Below are 18,162 nucleotides of genomic sequence, written 5' to 3' on the forward strand. Positions count from 1 at the left end.
AGAGAGACTAACAATCGTGAGGTAGTGTGATAATATTGATATTCTACAGGACACATGCTATTCCAGCAGGTGGTGAACACTGGGAATGAGCTTGTCCTTCGGTAATTCATTTCGTTCTTGAAGAACCTTTAGTTTACTGCAGGTCAGAGGAGACTGATGTGGCTCCAATGATGTCTTAATTACTCTCTGCCCCAGAATACATCATGGATAACCAGTTGAAGTGTGGGTAGAAAATATGAAAATAACTATTGAATCCTCTCCATTCATTAGCATCATTATCCTATGCCATCAAATAAATTTTGGAAGCTGGTATGTTGAATTCATGCGTTGTTTCTTGGTGATGTGCGCTGCCGTGTGGGATCCAGGTTATGACATCACTCTAAGGATAACAGTTTTCTGAATAGTCTTTGCTGAATCACTTGTACATATAGGTAAATCCAGCATACATGTGGTTGCACGGATTGAGTCTCAGCTCCTGGGTCCACCTCAACTTGCCGTTTGCCAGTTTCCCTCCCCAAGCCTTGAGAGCCCTGTTGAACCGGCTCTTAAAGCTATATACGGAAGCCTGCCTACACAACATTAAACATTCCTTCTTGACTACCCTGAGGCTGAAGAGGTACCGCCTGACATCCATCGGACTCATCTGTAACTTAAATTAACTCCCAATTATGCCCCTCCCACACGCACCTGTTTCTCGCCTCTTAAGTCCATCCCTGTCTAATGTATCAATTCTCCCGAGTATTTTGTATGCTACTATCATGTCTACTCTTATTCTCTCTTTATATTATGCTTAATTCCTTTATCCTCTCCTTACCTGGAGGTCTGACTTATAGCAAGGTACTACAAGCCTTTCATTCCTGTGGTCGTCATACTGCACAAACAGTTTAGTGTGAATTACCTGAACTGAACTAATCGTACTCACAGGTAATGACCCACTGGGGGTGAGGGGAAAAGTGGGGATAGTTGAAGAATAGATGGGGGAGAGGAAAACAATTATATAGAAAGGCAAAAAGAATGTGTGAATTACAATTCACTCCTCGCCGGTGGGTCTGTGCGAGAGTCGTTGCACACTCACCTCTGGACACCAACGTAAGTAATTATGTGTGGGTCTTGTGAAGCTGTCCATGTGTAGCTGCCACTCACATTCCTATCTGGCCTGCCTGTTGCTTACAACTTGCCACTAGAGTTACTCGTACTTTCATTTACAGGCATGAATATAACCACACTTATTAGTTAAGAGTAAATTATATCATTACCAATAAGAATAGCTTATTTCTGTGATGAATGGTTTTGAAAACCGACAAGTTGAAGATTGAGACACTTATGCAACATATGGGAATTTTTATTGGGGAAACGTTTCGCCACACAGTAGCTTCATCAGTTCAATACAAAGCAGAAAGGTGTAAGGAGAGGATGAGTTTGAGGTAATCAGTCCCTCAGCCTGGAGTCGATGTGTTCAGTCCATCAATCTTGTAGAGTGTACAGCACAGGGCCGTAGACGTGGCTTATATACTGTAGTCAAGTGAGGCGAAGCCATTCATCACAATTGTCAGACACTGCATCATCATGGGATCTTTATACAAAGAATTCTTCAAAACTTGTCCAACCTTTGGACGAAGACCTACTTCGACTAGTGGATGGTACCACTATGACCCCTCTTCCTCCTGCTTCGCCTGACCTGACTACAGTATATAAGCCACGTCTACGGACCTATGCTGTACAATCTACAAGATTGATGGACTGAACACATCGACTCCAGGATGAAGGACTGATTACCTCAAACGCCTCCTCTCATTACACCTTTCTGCTTTGTATTGGACTGATGAAGCCACTGTGTGGCGAAAAGTTTCCCCAATAAAGATTCCCATATGTTGCATAAGTGTCTCAATCTTCAACTTACTTCTGTATATTTATAGTGTTTATTTGAGTGAAATTTAATAAAACCTGCAGTTCTAAATTTCATTGACATTTTCAATTGTTCTTTTATTACAAACCCTTAATTAACACAATTACTATGCCTTAGGCACTTGAAGAAAAACGTGTTCAAATTAGAGCAACTACAGTCAGCCATGATGCTAGGAACGTGGCGAAAAGCATTTTCAGTGCATCTCCGAACTTTTGTCATTACAGCAGTGTTAGAAGCTTGATAGTTTAGAAAGCTTTGTGTAAATGGGAGTGTCATACAAGAGACATGCAAATAGGTTTCAAATTAGTGCAGTAATTGATAAGTAACTTATTAAAGCAGTATGAGAAAAAAGAAATAGCTACAAGTGTAGATCTAGTGTGGCTAGTAATACCAATTCAGGACGGATGTGGTTTATGCAGAGAATTATATTCAACATGCATCACCAGTAACCACACTCCTGCATACCATTAATAAATAGCTTTAAGTACGACAATTTATTGCCTGTGAAGGTAAGTGGACCATTTACACAAATGGTAGCTACTAGAGTGCGCTAGAGACCTGCCAGTCAGAGTGAGGAGGAGGCCCCTAGTTGTAAGCTACCTTGGATCTAGGGACATCCCTGCAGCTTCACTACCCCAAACCTGAGGCTGGTTAGCATCATACTAGAGGCGGCACTCTGTATAGGTGTCTAAAGCTGAACCTAGTTTGAGTTTTCATACTCATGTTTGTTTGTTTGCTTGCTTGCTTGCTTGCTTGCTTGCTTGCTTTCTCTCTCTCTCTCTCTCTCTCTCAGCATTTATTAGCCCATTGTACATAGAGTAAATACTTGTAAATAAGTTTGGTGTTGCAGAATGTAAGTCCTTCAAGATGTAACATCTTGTGTATAATATAATCCTGATTCTCTTGACTGCACTATTGATAGCACTTATGCTGAGATCTTGCACGACCAAGTACAACAGACCTATAGCGTCAGTTATCACGGACACCAGAGGTATCTAGCAACATGTTCAATAACCTTTCATGAAAATACTTCCACCGAACAGTAGCAGCAAGATGACAGTCCAATACAACTTCCCAGGGAATGTTCCTCAGCACTGATGCTGGTAATACAGCAGAAACTGCTCAGCAGCAGGTCTTGTTGCTAAGCAGTGGCAGTCGAAGCTGAAGTATGAGAGTGAATAATGTGACAGATAATGATGTAAACGATGGTGTACGGCTTGCTGGGTTTAATGCAACGAGTGCGGCAGTGACGGTTGCAAAATTCAGAGTGACAGCGATCAATATTTCAGCGCTGGAACTTTATGCGGCTACACTGAAATGCTAAAACGGTATACGAGTTTAGAAATACTGATGTTGCCGTCTTAAAGACCTACGTGTTGACATCAGCTATTTTCTTAGCTCCTGGCCCAACCTCTTTAACTGCAATTGCTAACATTGCTGTTTCCTGATCTCATGAGCCCTACCATATCTACTCTTGAAACTGTGTACTGAGTTTGCCTCTTGTCACTTCCTCCTCTTGCTCGTTCCACTTATTTACCACCCTGAGGTTATTTACCACCCTGAGGTAATTCCTGGGGTATTTTGCATTTCAAAAAATTCTGTTCCAGTCTATTTTATCAAATGCTCTAAGTATCTTGTAGGTCATAACTATGTCTCCCCCGGTCCTTCTCTCTTAAGAAGTGATCAATTGCCCTTCATATAATCTCGCATCTGAATCCACTCTGGATCTTCTCGAATTTTTGAACATTTTTGACCAGGTGATGGCATCATACTGGTGCTCGGTACTCCATAATAGACCTGGTATGTGTAAAGAGTCCTAAAATATCTTTAACCGAGACTTCTGAAGATAGTTTTGAGATTAGCTACCTTAGTATATGGCACAATGCTCATATATTTCACGATTAACGGACTGAGGATAAAGCCTCCACCACTCGTTGTTGTGAACGACCCACACGGTTTAGCGTTTCATATAAATATAATAAATTTGCATAATACCTGGCAAAACTCTTGTTTGCTGTTAGTACTTATCTCTCCTTCAGCTTTATTACTTATTTTTTATTGTCGTCATTCTTATGTGATATTTTTATGTAGCAGTTTTCACTTTGATTAGAGCTTTGTTGCTGTCATTCTCAAATTGATGTTCTCCTTGTCTTAATCTTGCATAGTCATTCCTAGCTATTCTGTCATCCTCTGTGTTCTGTACTTTTTCCATATTCTTTTGCTCCGTCATTTGACTTCTTTTCAGCCCTGGTTAAACCACGGGTTCTCTATAAATTTTGCCTTCCTACACTTCATAGGTATGAACCTTGTTATTGCCTCCAGGCACCTTCTGGCAAGATCATCCATCTCGCATATTATCACGCCCTTCAATTCCCTGACCCACTGGATTCCATTTAGAATATCTCTCGTCCCTTCATAGTCTTCTTTTCTATAATTGGGTTTATTTTTTTGCGTCTTCTCTTCTGTCCAGTCCCACTTCTAACAAATATTCAGTCATGCATGATGTGGTCACTAGCTCCTAGCAGTAGCAATATTCTGCTTTATCTATGTCAGAAACACTAAAGATGAAAACCATGTTGAGTTGAGTATCTTCAGCCTCTGCCCTCACTCATGTGTTTCTTTGATAAGTTGGGTTATAACATTTTCAATTCACTGTCTCCATCAGCTTTGTTATCCATGTCTACTCATGTGATTCCCAGTTCTCCCACTATTTCTTGTGATTAACTTCCCCTACAATTAGTAACTTTAAACTGTTCCTACTTTCTTTGTGCTGTCTTGTTACAGAATTTGAATTATGGTTCTTTTGTTCTTGTACTTCTGCCAAGGTGTTATATTACTCAGTAGGGGTTATAAATATCTTATTTTGAGTCCTCTGGTTATTTTTCCTACTAAAGTCAATGAAACTGTGTCCATGTCTTTCAGCTTTTGAAAAACTACTGAATTCTTTCCATTAATGCAACCCTCTCCTCCTGTTTCTCTCTCTCTCTCTGTTTCTCTCTCTCTCTCTCTCTCTCTCTCTCTCTCTCTCTCTGTAATGAGTTACTCTTTGATAAATAACGTAGGTTATCATTCCAGAAAGTTTCATCTCAGTGATACCTATGATCTGTAAATACTCCTCTGTTACCCGACTCTTCAGTTTACCGCTTTTATGATTCCATTTTCATTTGTATACCACACACACACCGATCTGTCACCGGTCACTTTATGCTGGAACTTCTGGTACTGGGACTGGCTTCTGAAGTGAGTGCATGTGGGGAATAGGGGATTAGTATATATAGCACAGGATAGGGCACGATAAAAGTTATATTATTAGAACCGGTGTGGAAAGGGAGATTAGGTGATAAAGGACAAGAAAAGTAACTGGATTAAGTGTTATTTAGAGTGAAGAGGCAAGAAAAAAGCAGGGAGGGTATGGGATAAGGTTAACGAAATGGGGAGAGAGAGAGAGAGAGAGAGAGAGAGAGAGAGAGAGAGAATGGATGGGCGAGTACAGTTAGGGAAAAAGAAAGAGAGGATTGAGAAAAATAAAAGCAAGTTGCTGTTCGTTGCTCCTGGTTATGGAATGTTTGGGCAGTGAAAGAAATGGATGGTAGGAAAGACATTGCGATGATGGAAGGGAAAGTTGGGACAGGAATAACCAGAGCCTCGGCAGGAGATGCAACATACCCCCCAATGAAAAGCAGGGGCGCCACGAGTACACAGAGACAACACAGTAAGTGTCCGGGGCCCAGGACTGTTCAACTGCCTCCCAGAATACATAAGGGGGATTACCAATAGACCCCTGGCTGTCTTCAAGAAGGCACTGGACAGGTACCTAGTCAGTACCTGACCAGCCGGGCTGTTGTTCATATGTCAGTTAGCGTGGGCAGCAGTAACAGCCTGGCTGATCAGACCCTGATCCACCACGAGGCCTGGTCTCAGACCGAGCCGCGAGGGCGTTGACCCCCGAAACCCTCTCCAGGTAAACTCCAGGTAAACCTTCAAAACAAGAGGTGCCTAGTCATTGATGATTCTCTTCAAGTCATCCGTTCTCTCTAAACTGGAATACTGCCGTGTATTAATAACCTCCTTCAAGGAGGGCAAAATTGCCGAGATGGAAAATGTACAGAGAACGTTCACGGCTTGTATAATTCACTCAAGTATCTAAATTACTGGGAGAGGTGTAGGTCCCTAGAACTGTATTCCCTAGAATGTAGGCAAGAAAGATGCATAATAATCTACACCTGAAAGATACTGGAGGGACTGGTCCCAAACCTGTACACCGAAATTACTACTTATGAACGCATGAGGCTTGACAGATAGTTCAAAATATCTCCAATGAAAAGCAGGAGAGCGATGAGTACGCAGAAAACGACTCAACAAGTGTTGGGAGACCACGACTCCAACACACTCCCTTCAAGCATGAGGGATATTACTAACCCACAGCTGTCTTCATAAAGGATACTCGACAGATTCCTCAAAACAGTTCCTGATAAGCTGGGTTGTGGAGTATACATTGTAATGTGGGTGGTCGACATTAACAGCTTGATTAATCAGGCCAGTAACCAGAAGGTCTGGTCTGGGACCAGGCCATGGGGGTGTTAGGCAGACAACTTCGGAAGCCACTCCAGGTAACCTCCAGTAGTTAGGAGGGAAGAGCGAAGGGGAATTACTGGTTATTAGTTCTTGTTTCACCACTCCACTCCAACTTATGTGATGACCTCGGTCTTCCTCCCTCCCCTCCTCTCCCCTTTATTAATTTTGCAGCTTTTCTCTGCTCATATGTTAGATCCCTATACACATATTCCACTGTATTTGACTTTGAGGTTTCATTTCCTGTTTAGTACAGGGTGGCCCATAAGTTTGTTCGTATGTTGTTTTTGCTAAAAAAAAATTATAGAAAACTAAAAAAAAAAATTCAATACTGCAATTAAATTTTAATAATTCCAAGATGGCAGCCTTGAGCTCGCTCACAAATTTCAGCTGTTTTGAGGGCATTCTGCATCACCTCACCTACACTATCACTGATTATTCTTCAAATTCCCACTTAAATATTTTCTTTGAGGTGTTGTAAACTTGTTCTTTGTGGTGTTGTAAACTTTTTGTTTCAGGTGTTGTAAACTTTTTCTTTAAGATAACCCGAGGAAGAAGTCGGAACCGACAGATCTGGTAATCTTGAAGGCCATTTGATATCACTATTTTTTTTTTTAAATCAAGCGATATGGGAAACGATCTCTGAGGAGATTCATTGTGGCTCTCGCTGTATCCAATAATTTTTTGAGCCGAAATTCTTGGTGTACCGGTTCTTCTGGAATCTTCGACTCTCCCCGATTCTTCAAATTTATCCACCAACCGCTTTATGGCGACTAACCAGGGAAAATGTCTAATATTAAAAAAAATAACGATATTTTTGTTTCAGAAACACTCCGTTGGCGCTCCAGATAAAAACAAACAACAATTTTAATGTGTTGTTAAAGCGTGTAACCTTCAATGATGTTGCTGGAGCCTCTCTAGTTCAAAATGACAAAGAAAAAAAAATTAAATTTTAAACATATGAACAAACTTATGGGCCACCCTGTACCTGGTCTCTTATTGCTTCTGATTAAAAATGCACAGTCAGCGGACAGTCTATTATGCAATCCCACTCTGAAAAAATTACCATCTCATTTTTTGTTTCTTAACCTGTAAATGTTAATAAACCTCCTTTTGTCCACTTTGTTAACTTCTTGTTGCTCTGGCAGCCCAAAAAATCAAAGATATTAACTTTTCCGTTGTATGATTCACCTTCCTTTGTAACTGTTTTTTTTTTTTTAACAGTCCCATCACTATCTCTTGTATTATTTTTGTTATTATCATCTGCTTTTATACCCGAGATGTTTCATCGCCTATATGTTCCCAGTTCATCTTTTGTTCCCTTTTCCACAATATTCACGAAAGCTCATCTCCCAAGCTCTAATTCCCTTCTTAGTATGCGTATCTCCTCACTCAGTGTTTGACTCTTCTTTCACTTTTTTCTATTTTCCTATTCCTTTTATTTACTTTGGTGAAGAGATCGTCTAAGTTTTCAGTTAAGGGATCGTATAACTTCCATCTTTCCTCCCACATCAACTCAACATTCATGTTGTATGTGGAAAAATCTGCTAGTCTTTTCCAGTCTTAATAGTGTCAGAACCGTTACAAGTGAGGGAAGGGTGAATCTGGGAGTTTGTACAGGGCGAGTCTAGCCTCGGCCACCTTGTGGCCGAGCCTAGCCTCGGCCACCTTGTGGCCGAGCCTAGCCTCGGCCACCTTGTGGCGAGCCTAGCCTCGGCCACCTTGTGGCGAGCCTAGCCTCGGCCACCTTGTGGCGAGCCTAGCCTCGGCCACCTTGTGGCGAGCCTAGCCTCGGCCACCTTGTGGCGAGCCTAGCCTCGGCCACCTTGTGGCGAGCCTAGCCTCGGCCACCTTGTGGCGAGCCTAGCCTCGGCCACCTTGTGGCGAGCCTAGCCTCGGCCACCTTGTGGCGAGCCTAGCCTCGGCCACCTTGTGGCGAGCCTAGCCTCGACCACCTTGTGGCGAGCCTAGCCTCGGCCACCTTGTGGCGAGCCTAGCCTCGGCCACCTTGTGGCGAGCCTAGCCTCGGCCACCTTGTGGCGAGCCTAGCCTCGGCCACCTTGTGGCGAGCCTAGCCTCGGCCACCTTGTGGCGAGCCTAGCCTCGGCCACCTTGTGGCGAGCCTAGCCTCGGCCACCTTGTGGCGAGCCTAGCCTCGGCCACCTTGTGGCGAGCCTAGCCTCGGCCACCTTGTGGCGAGCCTAGCCTCGGCCACCTTGTGGCGAGCCTAGCCTCGGCCACCTTGTGGCGAGTCTAGCCTCGGCCACCTTGTGGCGAGTCTAGCCTCGGCCACCTTGTGGCGAGTCTAGCTTCGGCCACCTTGTGGCGAGTCTAGCCTCGGCCACCTTGTGGCGAGCCTCTACCTCTGATGTCAGATCTCTACCAAAAGCGTTAAGAGGCACGTAAGTTCCCCGTCTTATAATAACATGTTCATTTTTCCACTATAATCTACCTTGTCCATAATTACTATCGCATTTGCTTTGTCTGTTTCCTAAGATTTAAGTTATACCATGAATTAAAGAAAGATCTTGGACTTCACCTTACGAAACAAAGAAAATGCGATAGTAATTATGGATAAGGTAGATTATAGTGGAAAAATGAACATGTTATTAAAAGACGGGAATTTAAGTGCCTCTTAAGTGTCTTAGTTTTAAGCTGTCAGTAATTATAGCACCTAAGCTAAGATTGTAGTTTAGTCAGTTAGGTTAGTGACTAGAGATGTAGGCTTATCGTAAGTACACCAGGTCACCATAATTGCCTAATACAGTGTTAGGAAATTATGCAACTGCCGTATTATAATCATAACTAAGCGCTAAACCCACAAGCGCAACTGCCATAGCCTAAAAGGTAGTTTACAGATTTACACTAGTGATGTATCGGATATCCGCATACGTGAAACATCCGCACAATTTCTTTTCTTGCATCCGCATTTTACTGTAAACAGATATCCGCATCCACATCCGAATCCATGGAACATCCGCACAATTTCTTACATCCACATCCGCAAAATAAGTAAGACATCCTCATACACATCCGCGGATACCTAAATTTTCACATCCAATACATCTCTAATTTACACCCACATAACTCTCCTTGCCATGTGTAAGAGTGATCCATCCACTGGGTACATGGCAGCAGTCTACACTCATCCTGGTAGGAGTTACACAACAATGTTGCTTGCTCTCTTTCCTTTTATCAAATTTTCCCCTTTATTATCCTCATTACTTAAGGAACCTTTATACTGGTAATGTCATTTTTGGCTGAGTCTTCAGCTGTTTTTATATAATTTCCTTTCTTCTTCCACAACATAGCAAGGATCGATCTTGTTGTTTGAGATCCACTAGTCCAGTGGCACCTCATTAAGGCTGCAATCCCAACTGAATGACAAGATAAGATTTGGTGGTATTTTTAACCGGGGGATTATTAGCCACCCAGGATAACCCAATAAAATCAGTGTGTCATCGAGGACTGTATTTCCATTGGGGTCCTTCAATCTTGTCCCCCAGGATACAATTTACAACAGTCGACTAACACTCGGGTACCTATTTACTGCTAGGTGAACTTGGACAGTAGGTATAAGGAAACATGTCCAACATTTCCATCGACCCTTACCGGGGATCGTACTACGGACACACAGTATGCAAGGTGAAGCAACCACGGGGGGAACTGAATAATAGCTCTAGGCCTTTTGTGTTGTAATGAACACATCATGAAGAGCTTGCAAAGTTGCAGAAATGAGTAAGTAATCTAAGCAAATTCGTTCCGAGGGGCGCCTTGCTGGTGGAGGGCAAAACATTCAGTACTCCAGGCACAACGAGTGCCTAGTGCCAGGGAGATTAAGTATTATACGAAGAGAAAAAGTCAGCCCATAAGCAATGACAGTGTAGTGATTAACTAGCAAAATCAACATTAGTAACATAATGGTTATGAAGGTTATCAGCCGAACTTCAGAAATATAAAGGATTTTATATTCTGAATAAAGCTGTGTCTGGCATTTGTCTTAGGGAAAATTGCACAACAATTAAGGAAAATGAAATCTATGGCAAACTGGCCTAGTGGGTAGACACAGGTCGAGCTTCACGGGGAAGAGCAACCACCCGCCCTGGTTCCTATTCGTGGAACCCTGACATGTAAGGCATTCATGTAAGAATCAGGTTTTAGATTGTGCATGACAGCCTCAATTATAAACGAATCGAGCTTAAATAACCCACAACTACCATTAAATAACTAAAGTTTATCGTGTTTAAGGATTGTAGACTCAAGAATATTTCTTTCTAGCCATGAAGTACATGGAACAATAACCGTCGCCTCAGCCCACTTGGCAGGATTATTACAGACTTGTGTGGGGTTGAATATCACACTAGATTCTTCAGCTGTCCTTACTGAACACTGGTGTTGAGTAATTCTTATATATAAAGGTTTGCCCATCTGCCCGACATACGAAAGGTTGCATCCTTGGCTCCCAATCCCGTAGACACCACCAACATAGTCTTAACAGTCCGTGAATTCTTAAAAACAACTTGTATATTGATCAATTCTCATGGTATGGCAGAACAAGCACAATCTCGTTTTGAGAAGTTATTCTAGGTTCAGTACTATGATAAGTCATTTGCTGAGATTACTTACTTATTCCTGCAATTTTGCAAGCTCCTGATGTGTTGATTGCAACACGAAAGGCCTAGAGCTATCATTCAACTCCCCCTGTGGTTGTTTTGCATCCTGTGTCCTTGTCCGCGATTTTTGCATAATATGCGACGTGAGTGTGCTGCCAACCGAGCTGGTGGTCCCTACACAGTAAGTGCACCTATGTCTGTCCCACACTTCGGGAAGCTGGTAACTCAGCACCTTGATGGGACCTCAGAATGTGTAGGTAATCCCAAAATTTCAAAGTCAATATTTCACAACTTGACTCAATACCTTTTATTCACTTCGCAACCCTGACTACTACTCTCTCAATGTTTGTATTTAGAATATGAATTATTTACTTTTTATACGCATTTTGCTTGATTCCCATAACAGAACCCTGAGTTATAGCACTTCACTGATAATATGATCAAGGACCACGTTTGTTTACTCTTTCCACCCTCACTAGCCTTGTACTACGCTGACTTAGTCACTGCATCAATACCTATTTTCGCTATTAAACATGTTCACGTTCACTGGTTTCTATTCAATACGATTAATCTAAGTGTTAATATATTACCGATATATTCATGAACTCATATTATGGAAGGCGCATTTTCTCCTTGCCAGCACCACGATGATCGCAGAGCTTCACGGCTGGCCACTACCCAAGTGCAATGCTCACAAGTGTGCGCGCAAGTATGAGAATGATTGGCAGAAAGAGTGAGTGTACGTACGTTAGTGTGAGACAGTATTGCTAGTGGAGTTGTAGGTGAAAAAGTTACCACAACAAAATAGTCAAGAGTTAAGGCGATTTTTGTGTCGAGGAAGATGATCGATAATAACGCTAAGCAACACAGCAACAATACGATTTCTGTGGCTACAGTCTGACCCCAATGTTAACTTCACGCTCCTTACTGTAACATTCCACTTTCATTCCTCCCCCATGCTATCAATCTCCACACAACCTGGCACACACATAACCCAACACCCACACACCCCTCCACCCACACACGTCCTTCCCCAGCACAATCCTCTACACACACAGGTCCCTCCACCCACACACTTCCACCCACACAACCGCCACTGCCCCTCCCCTCCACCCACACATGAAACACCTGGACCTGATATATGCAACCATATTTAAGAAGTGGAGGAGCACCTTTAATATACCTTTGATGAATTCCGAGATTTTTTTCCTACTTCCAGAACCCAGCCTTGGGTCAGACTCGTCTGGTGCTTGCATGGTCAACCAGGCTGTTGCTGTTGATGATCTTCTGGTCCACATATCCATCACAACCTGGTTGATATGGCACCTTAGTATTCTTCGGAGTAAGAGCTCAGACCTAGACGAAATTTCAGAAGCTTATTAACAATGCAGACAGCTGCTCTGCACAAGAGGCAGTAAAGTTCTGGCAGAACAAATTACACACCAGCAGCACTAACATCACGCATCATGTCTTCAAAATATTGGTAATGCCAGAATATTCATTTCAAAGAAAAACATAACCCAACCCAGCACACCCAAACCAACATAACCCAACCCAGCACACCCAAACCAACATAACCCAACCCAGCACACCCAAACCAACATAACCCAACCCAGCACACCCAAACCAACATAACCCAACCCAGCACACCCAAACCAACATAACCCAACCCAGCACACCCAAACCAACATAACCCAACCCAGCACACCCAAACCAACATAACCCAACCCAGCACACCCAAACCAACATAACCCAACCCAGCACACCCAAACCAACATAACCCAACCCAGCACACCCAAACCAACATAACCCAACCCAGCACACCCAAACCAACATAACCCAACCCAGCACACCCAAACCAACATAACCCAAAATAACAAGCCAACCCAACACGGATTTACAGGGAGGAGATCATGTCCGTCACAACTATCAAAATCAAAATGTTTATTTCATTGTAAAACTTACAATGTGTGGCTTACATGTTATAAAATATTAATTACAAAGGCCACTAGCATGCCTGGGTATTTCGAAGATGATCATGACAAAACTACGGAGGTTTGGAAGAAAACCACTTGTGGACGATACTTAAATAAGCATGAAGGACTCCTTGGTAGAAGAGACGAAAAAATTGCACTCAGATGCTAATAAAGTCTTGCAGTACAATGTTCAGTGGTGACAAACTTCAAGTACTCAGATGTGGAAGAATGAAGAACTCAAAAGGAAAACTGATCATAAAACACCACAGGTTCATCTCAATAAATAAAAGCAACATGTAAAAGACATGGAAATAATAATGTCAGACAGCATGAATAATGAGAACTTTTAAAATAAAAGAAATAATACCAAAGATGACACTATTGAAATCACTTGTTTGTTGTTGGCCGCTACGTTCACGACAATGGTAGAGAGAGAGAGAGAGAGAGAGAGAGAGAGAGAGAGAGAGAGAGAGAGAGAGAGAGAGAGAGAGAGAGAGAGAGAGAGAGAGAGAGAGAGAGAGAGAGAGAGATAACCATGAAGAACCATGTTGTAAATCTTGCAAACAAGGCAGCCAGGAAGCTTACAGCACTTCGCCGTATCTCGCATCTGCTTGACAGTAGGGGTTGCAAGATCCTGTACGAGGCACAAGTACGCTCACACCTTGAGTATGCTCCACTTTCTTGGTTTGCTTGCCCCCCTCTCATCTGCGACTGCTTGACAGAGTAGAGAACAGAGCAAGACGTCTCATCTCTCGCCTGGACCCATCCTGGATAGATCTGTCATTTCAGCAGAGCCTTCAACATAGGAGGGATGTGGGTGGCCTTACTGTTATGTACAAGGCCAATATTGTCAAAATACCACACTTGGATCCACTTCGAGGACAGCGTGAAACAAGCTTTTATGCCACAAGACGGGCAGAAAGCAGCAACTTCACTCTGGCTGTACCCTTCTCCAGAACATCACTCCATCTGAGATCATACATACCCAGGATGACTAGAGTATGGAACACATTCGTACAGCATAATGATGTCAACGAGATAAAGTCAGTTGATCAAATGAAAATGCTGGCCCACAGATGGCTCCAACTTCATCCTGTTCCCTACTTGTATGTCTCATAACAATAAAAATGCTTTCAAATGAGCTGATGTAGGTAACAGCTCTTAGCTTGCCATTAAAGTTAGGAATCCTTAACCTGTAAATAGCTGTCAATAAAGCTAGGGATCCTTAACCTTGTCAAACCCTGTGTAAAAAAAAAAGGAGAAGGTGAAAGAGACAAAGGGAGATATATAGAGACAAAGAGGGAGAAAGAAAAAGAGAACGAAAAAGAAAGAAAAAAAGAAAAATAGAGAGCACGAGGAGATCTAGAAAAAGAATAGAGATCATTTATTCCCTGCATGGAGCCAACAAAGCATTTAAACAACTGGTAACTCCTCAGTGCTTGGAATGTTCTCTCGGGAGTCAAGAAGTGATACCTCAAAATATACACATGGACGATAAGCTACTTGAAGACCTCCTTCTAAATCTACAACATGACGCAGGGTTCAGGAATCACCAGTAACCAGCATAACAAACAACTTGAGGCAGCTGAGACTCTTGACAGTAAGCTTCATGATCACTATTCCACACAGCATCACACTATGGAGGAGCACTGCAGCAGGTCTACTGGCCCAAGCTAGGCACGTCTTCCTCGAATCCAGCTTCTTTCCAGCCATATATTTGTCCAACCTGCCATCAGTCTACCAGAGAAGTCAACTTCAACAATATTGACCTGACTCTTCACGTCTACCCTCGCTATATATTCACACATCCTCTCTTCCCAGGTAGATCTGTTTATGACTTGGTAAAGCACAATGTCTGGGCGAAACATTCTCGGTCAAGGATAGCATTACATTGCATTTGTCTCTATCCATACGTGTCGGTATTATATACCATTTCTCTCCATACTCAGATAATGACGCGAAACTATGGCGAACGTTTTGATCTATTTCATCTATGAGGAGAAACAGTAAAGGCGTCAATGTGCCTTGAGGTAATAAACTTTTAACTTTGATAATGCTGTATTATATCTGTTTACTACTGTGTGTGTTCTGTATGTTAGGAAGGTGAAGATTCATTTACCTCCTCTCTCTGTTACACCCATCATCCTTATCTGATGTACAATCATCCCATGATCACCTTCGTCAAGTACATTTGCGAAATCCGTGTACACCGCATCTGCACTGTGCTGCTTCTTCAACGCCTCTATAATTCTGTCATCGTAGTTAGTAATTGTGATAAGTATGGTATTACTAAATCCATGCTGGTTTGGGTTGTACAGGTTGTGATGTTACGTAACATTTATAGTTTGGCGTCTTATCACCCTCTCCAAGACTTCATGCTGAGCAGTGCTGGAAGCAGTACTGATCTGTATTTTTTCGATGGCGCTCTACTGCCTTTTTTATGCAAAGGAAGTATGTTTGCACACATTAAGAGGCACGCAAGTTCCCCAGTCTTCTAATAACATGTTCATTTATCCACTATAATCTACCTTGTTCATAATTACACAATTGTCCCTAAAGATTTGTTAAGTTATACGAAGATTTAAGGAAAGATCCTAGACTTCACTTTACGAAAACAGACAAAGCAAATGCGATGGTAATTATGGACAAGGTAGATCATAGTGGAAAAATGAACATGTTATTAGAAGACTGGGGAACTTACGTGCCCCTTAAAAGGTCTCTGGAATTTCACCTGGATCTAAGTTTTTTTCTGCAAAGGATATTGATTGCTCACGCTAGAGGTATTTTGTAGATAACTGGTTCAGAAAACCTACAAGTTGATAAATTAGACACTTATGCAACACTTGGGTATCATTCTTGTGGAAACATTTCGCCAACCAGTGGATTCTTCGGTGCAATACAGAGTAGAATGATTGAAGGTCAGAAGGAGTTTGAGGCAATCGGTCCCTCAGCCTGGGAATTGTTGCAGTAACTGAAGAATGCCTATTCCGGTCGGCTTCAACATTTAATCCTGATGTGTTAACCTCAAAGACAGCTTCACCTTGATTTTAGGTTGTACGAGTTTTAATTTGCCAAATATATTAAAAAGCTGTATTCCGGAAAATAAGTGGAGAATGTTTCCTCTGATCAGAAACAGTACACAATGACGCACGAAATCGTAATAACATGATTGCAAACAAACCAGAACAGTGCGAGTGAGTGAAATTCTATTTCAGGCTCGATAAAAAGATTAGTGACATAAAATGCTTCATCCAGAATTTGTTCTTGAATGGTTTTCTTGATTAAAACAGGATGAAAGACATTCACAAAGATGGTGGTCAGAGTATCCAAGACACTGCAAGTGTTGTGGGAATTTCTTATGGGTCATGTCAAAGCATTTTGACTGAATATTTGAACATAAGGAGAGTGGCTGCGAAATTTGTGCCCCGCTTGCTGACACAATACCAGAAAGACCATTGTTTTCTGGTCAAAAGCAACTTTATGGTCGTCATTCACTCTCCCTACTTCCTAGATCTAGCCCCCCAGTAACTTTTCTCTTCCCACAATAAAAATGGACATCAAGGGGCGGGGTTTTAGTGACGTGGAGGAAATTCAAGCAGAATCAAAGTCCGTGCTAGACCCTGTTAGGAAAGACGAGTTCAAGAAATGTTTGAAGAACTAACAAGAGGCGCTGGGATCAGTGTATAGCCTCCCAGGGAGACGACCACCAGGGAGGCAACTTCAACTAGGTGATCAGGTAAGCCTATGTATTTTTTTCGTATCAGTCAAGAAACTTTTTGATAGCACTTCGTATATGTCCTAAAATGTTATTTTTAAGAAACTGCAATATTAGTTAGCAAGTAATCTGTGAATGCCTATTGTAATTCACTTCAAATTCCCAGTGCTAATATTTAATTGCATTAAAAACTCAAGTTTCATTCTGCACTATTCCTGTTGTGTTCATTCATGTACAGTTGTCTGGGCTCAGGCAATATGGAGACGTATTTCTCGATTACGCAGCGACCAACATACATCTAGTTATTAATTTATATTATACTCAAAAAGAATTACTAAATCTATAAGGAACATTCGACACCCGAGGAACGGTAGGTAATCAGGTTCGAGCCAAGGAGAGAATAGTTCCCATTCCTTGCATTAAGAGCCCTTCACCGGCATCAAGACATCCACTTGAAGGAATATTAGAGTTGTAAACAATGACTGATGCACACTTTATTACTGTGTTTATATTGTTTCATGCCTGGGACAACCAATGTTGTCACGTTACATACAAGTCTTACCCAATATCCTGCATACATCAACATGCTCACATACAACTGTATACTCATACATGTGCATTCATACACAGGTGAGCGCACGCACACACCTATGGCCATATACACACAGGAGGGTAGAATGTGTAAAAAGGTGGATAGAAGTGTGTGAGGGGTTCAGGGTGTGGAAGAGTTAATACGAAACGAGTGCGTGCGTGCAGAATTAACATTATGTAGCTACAAGAGTGCAACAATGATGGTGTCCGAAAATAGTGATAATGAAAAGTGTGTGCGGGGGCGTGGGTCTTGTGCCAATTTTTGATCCCGTGACAATTATGATTGTGTTTATTACATGTTTGATAGCAGCGCCACTCCTCCCTGTTAACCTCTTTTGAAAGTCTTCCTACTCTTGCAGCCCAGCCTGTGGCAAGGTTTTTTACGTGCATGCCTTGTTACAGGAGCATATAAAAACATTTAATAATTGTTGATATGACAATGATATGATATTGTTACCGCAATATTTGTCTTATGTTGTTCTCACAATAACAGGACCGCTGACATTATTACAGCCAGGTCTTCACGAACGGAATTGAAGGGACTCGCAGGTTACAACCCATTGGGGTGAGGGGGAAGTGGGGATAGTTGAAGAACAGATGGAGGAGGAAGGAATGTAGAGAATGGAGAAGACAAAAATAGGGGCTAATCCCAACAGCAAGGCATTGTAAAGAATTTATAGAGCATTTATATAGGGCAGAACAACAGCCTGGAATGGTTCACGTGTTTCTCTTGTTCGACGAGGCGATCCTCCTCTGGTACGCAATACTCCTTTTGAGTTCATTTTTTTT

The sequence above is a fragment of the Cherax quadricarinatus genome, chromosome 51, assembly GCF_038502225.1.
Source record: "Cherax quadricarinatus isolate ZL_2023a chromosome 51, ASM3850222v1, whole genome shotgun sequence".
NCBI classification, from domain to species: Eukaryota; Metazoa; Arthropoda; class Malacostraca; order Decapoda; family Parastacidae; genus Cherax; species Cherax quadricarinatus.